Source organism: Populus nigra, chromosome 2, assembly GCF_951802175.1.
Source record: "Populus nigra chromosome 2, ddPopNigr1.1, whole genome shotgun sequence".
Lineage (NCBI taxonomy): Eukaryota > Viridiplantae > Streptophyta > Magnoliopsida > Malpighiales > Salicaceae > Populus > Populus nigra.
In genome coordinates, this window is record NC_084853.1 from 8,564,384 (window position 1) to 8,569,383 (window position 5,000).

Below are 5,000 nucleotides of genomic sequence, written 5' to 3' on the forward strand. Positions count from 1 at the left end.
CGCGGGACAGTGTTGGCAGATTCGGCAGCGCAGATTTGTGCGGCTGCAGGTTCGTCGGGGAAAATCGGCAGCGCAGATTTTTCGACGAACATGGGCTGGACGATGGACTGTCCAGGCCAGGCAGGAAAATTTGTCGAGGGGACACGCTGACGAAACAGCGCTGGTTCAGGCACGGCGGGCAGTGTTGGAATCGGCAGCGCCGACGAAATCGGCAAAGTCGGCAGAATCGGCAGCGCAGATTTTTCGACGAACATGGGCTGGACGCTGGACTGGCCGGGCCATGCAGGAAAATTCATCGAGGGGACACGCTGACGAAACAGCGCTGGTTCAGGCACGGCGGGCAGTGGTGGAATCGGCAGCGCCGACGAAATCGGCAAAGTCGGCAGAATCGGCAGCGGGTGCTGGCGATGGGTCTGGACGGGCTGGATAGTCCAAGGCTCGACGAGAAAGACCGCAGGTTGAGACACTGGGGCAGTGGCAGCCCGCGGGACAGTGTCGGCAGATTCGGCAGCGCAGATTTGTGCGGCTGCAGGTTCGTCGGGGAAAATCGGCAGCGCAGATTTTGCGACGAACATGGGCTGGGCGATGGACTGTCCAGGCCAGGCAGGAAAATTTGTCGAGGGGACACGCTGACGAAACAGCGCTGGTTCAGGCACGGCGGGCAGTGTTGGAATCGGCAGCGCCGACGAAATCGGCAAAGTCGGCAGAATCGGCAGCGCAGATTTTTCGACGAACATGGGCTGGACGCTGGACTGGCCGGGCCATGCAGGAAAATTCATCGAGGGGACACGCTGACGAAACAGCGCTGGTTCAGGCACGGCGGGCAGTGGTGGAATCGGCAGCGCCGACGAAATCGGCAAAGTCGGCAGAATCGGCAGCGGGTGCTGGCGATGGGTCTGGACGGGCTGGATAGTCCAAGGCTCGACGAGAAAGACTGCTGGTTTAGACACTGGGGCAGTGGCAGCCCGCGGGACAGTGTCGGCAGATTCGGCAGCGCAGATTTGTGCGGCTGCAGGTTCGTCGGGGAAAATCGGCAGCGCAGATTTTGCGACGAACATGGGCTGGGCGATGGACTGTCCAGGCCAGGCAGGAAAATTTGTCGAGGGGACACGCTGACGAAACAGCGCTGGTTCAGGCACGGCGGGCAGTGTTGGAATCGGCAGCGCCGACGAAATCGGCAAAGTCGGCAGAATCGGCAGCGCAGATTTTTCGACGAACACGGGCTGGACGCTGGACTGGCCGGGCCATGCAGGAAAATTCATCGAGGGGACACGCTGACGAAACAGCGCTGGTTCAGGCACGGCGGGCAGTGGTGGAATCGGCAGCGCCGACGAAATCGGCAAAGTCGGCAGAATCGGCAGCGGGTGCTGGCGATGGGTCTGGACGGGCTGGATAGTCCAACGCTCGACGAGAAAGACCGCTGGTTTAGACACTGGGGCAGTGGCAGCCCGCGGGGCAGTGTCGGCAGATTCGGCAGCAGTGTCTGCCGATTCGGCAGCGTTGGCTTGTTGGCGCGGGGGGCCGATGCGAGTGGGGACTTGGGCAGCGGGCAGTGAAAGCAAGAGTTTCCCCGATGCTGCCGGGAAAAACGCTCCCCGGGATGGCCGGGTGAGATGACCCGGCGGCCCGTGACGGGTCATTCAATTCCATGCCCCGTCAACATAACTCCCGATGTACTGTTTGCTTTTTCGGAAGAAGAGATCCATCCCCCCATCCTCGGCCAGCCAAAAACGCTCCAATTAATGGCCGGGTGAGATGACCCGGCGGCCCGCGACGCGTCATTCAAATCACTGCCCTATCGGCTACAACTGCTGATGGGTGGGATTAGAGGCCTGCCATGGTGGTGAGGGGCGGCGAGGACCGTGAAAGCTAGAGTTTTTCAGAGGCTGCCGGGAAAAAGGCCCCTCGGGTGGCGGGGTGCGAGGACCAGGCGCGTCATTCAATTCTCTTCCCTATCAACTTGGCTCCCGTTGGCGGGATTGGAGGCCTACTGTTTGTTACAGGGCTAAAATCGTCAGGGGAAGAGCTGACGAAACAATGCTGGTTTGGATGCAGGGGGTAGTGTTGGAATCGGCAGCGCGAACAAAATCGGCAAAGTCGACAAAAAAGACTGTTGGTCTGGACATCGGGGCAGCGGCAGCCATGCCGACAGGGGGGGAAATCGGCAGCGCAGATTTGTGCAGCTGCAGGTTCGTCGGGGAAATCGGCAGCGCAGATTTTTCGATGAACATGGGCTGGAAGATGGACTGTCCAGGCCAGGCAGGGAAATTCATCAAGGGGACACGCTGACGAAACAGCGCTGGTTTAGACACGGTGGGTGCAGTGTTGGAATCGGCAGCGCCGACGAAATCGGCAAAGTCGGCAGAATCGGCAGCGGGTGCTGGCGATGAGTCTGGACGATTTATAGTCCAGGGCTTGATGGAAAAGACTGTTGGTCCAGACAATGGGGCAGTGGCGGCGCGGATTTGTGCAGCTGCAGGTTCGTCGGGGAAAATCGGCAGCGCAGATTTTTCGACGAACAGGGGCTGGGCGCTGGACTGGCCGGGCCAGGCAGGAAAATTCGTCAGGGGGCCACGCTGACGAAAACAGGGGCTGCGGAGTGGAAAATCGGCAGCGCAGATTTTTCGACGAACAGGGGCTGGACCGGCCGGGCCAGGCAGGAAAATTCGTCAGGGGGGCACGCTGACGAAAAGAGGGGCTGCCGCGTGGAAAATCGGCAGCGCAGATTTTTCGACGAACAGGGGCTGGACTGGCCGGGCCAGGCAGGAAAATTCGTCAGGGGGGCACGCTGACGAAAAGAGGGGCTGCCGCGTGGAAAATCGGCAGCGCAGATTTTTCGACGAACAGGGGCTGGACGCTGGACTGGGCCAGGCAGGAAAATTCGTCAGGGGGCACGCTGACGAAAAGAGGGGCTGCCGCGTGGAAAATCGGCAGCGCAGATTTTTCGACGAACATTCGTCAGGGGGGCACGCTGACGAAAAGAGGGGCTGCCGCGTGGAAAATCGGCAGCGCAGATTTTTCGACGAACATTCGTCAGGGGGGCACGCTGAGGAAAACAGGGGCTGCCGCGTGGAAAATCGGCAGCGCAGATTTTTCGACGAACAGGGGCTGGATGCTGGACCGGCCGGGCCAGGCAGGAAAATTCGTCAGGGGGGCACGCTGACGAAAACAGGGGCTGCGGAGTGGAAAATCGGCAGCGCAGATTTTTCGACGAACAGGGGCTGGACCGGCCGGGCCAGGCAGGAAAATTCGTCAGGGGGGCACGCTGACGAAAAGAGGGGCTGCCGCGTGGAAAATCGGCAGCGCAGATTTTTCGACGAACAGGGGCTGGACGCTGGACTGGGCCAGGCAGGAAAATTCGTCAGGGGGGCACGCTGACGAAAACAGGGGCTGCCGCGTGGAATGGCAGCCTACACGCAGATGCGAATTCGGCAGCGCACGATGGCTTGAGCAGGTCATGGGTTCGACTTGGCGCGATCTGAAACCTGGACGAGGGACTGTCGACGCTGGACGAGCCAGCGCGGTGGCCTGTCGTGCCCCGTTCAGGGGGGGCCTGCCGCGGAGACAGCCCTCGCGGGCTCGACAGCGCAGGCCAGCGTCCCCGACGTCGCTGGCCGCGGCAGGCGAGCTGCCGGGGTTCCCGCATTCCTACAAGAAAACGTCGTGCTTTCCACATGAAACCAATCCAGTAAAATCAGCCATATTTTTATGAGGCTGCCCACTGAATTTGGGGTCATTCCGGGCCGGTTCCTAGTTTTGCGGATTTACTCGATTTCTAATGGTAGGAAAATTAAAACAAATACTTCCCGACCTCGAAAAATTCTGGGAAAATTAATGAAGGTGGATTGGATTTTTGCCAACCTCTGTGCAAAATTTCAGCTCAAAATACCAAGAAATGAATTTTTTAGAGGGGGGGTGACAGCTGGGACCTAGTAGTGTCTCCCCCTGCCAGAGCTGCAATGACACTTATTGCTCTTTAGGGAGCCACCAGGCCGGCGCCCCTCAAAGACCACACGCGCGCGCGCGCCCGCCCGCGCTGGGCGCTGGGGCGCTGGGGCCTGAGGGCCTGGGGCCCTTGGGGGCCCTTGGGCGCTTGGGCGCGCGCGCGCGGCCCCCGCAGCCATGCCGCGCTGCGCGACGCGCGGACAGCCCCTGCTGGCTTGCTCTCTCGCCCGCGGGGGGGCTGCCTTCGGGCCCTGGCCCCCCGCGTTCTGGCCTGCCCCCTGCGTGGGAGAGGCTAGGCGCTGCAGGGGCCAGCCCGACGTCGCTGGCCGCGGCAGGCGACAGCCCGACATCGCTGGCCGCGGCAGGGGCCAGCCCGACGTCGCTGGCCGCGGCAGGCGACAGCCCGACATCGCTGGCCGCGGCAGGGGCCAGCCCGACGTCGCTGGCCGCGGCAGGCGACAGCCCCTGCTGGCTTGCTCTCTCGCCCGCGGGGGGGCTGCCTTCGGGCCCTGGCCCCCCGCGCTCTGGCCTGCCCCCCGCGTGGGAGAGGCTAGGCGCTGCAGGGGCCAGCCCGACGTCGCTGGCCGCGGCAGGCGAGCCGCCGGGGTTCCCGCATTCCTACAACAAAACGTCGTGCTTTCCACATGAAATCAATCCAGTAAAATCAGCCATATTTTTATGAGGCTGCCCACTGAATTTGGGGTCATTCCGAGCCGGTTCCTATTTTTTCCGATTTCCTCGATTTTTAATGGTAGGAAAATAAAAAAAAATACTTCCCGACCTCGAAAAATTCTGGAAAAATTAATAAAGTTGGATTGGATTTTTGCCAACCTCTGTGCAAAATTTCAGCTCAAAATACCAAGAAATGAATTTTTTAGAGGGGGGGTGACAGCTGGGACCTAGTAGTGTCTCCCCCTGCCAGAGCTTCAATGACACTTATTGCTCTTTAGGGGGGTGCCCCCTGACTGGCCATGGGGCGCGCTGGCCTGGCGCCCATAGGCCTGCCGCGGGGGATATGTGGGCTGTTGCTAAACTCGGACTAAGGTGGGGGGCCT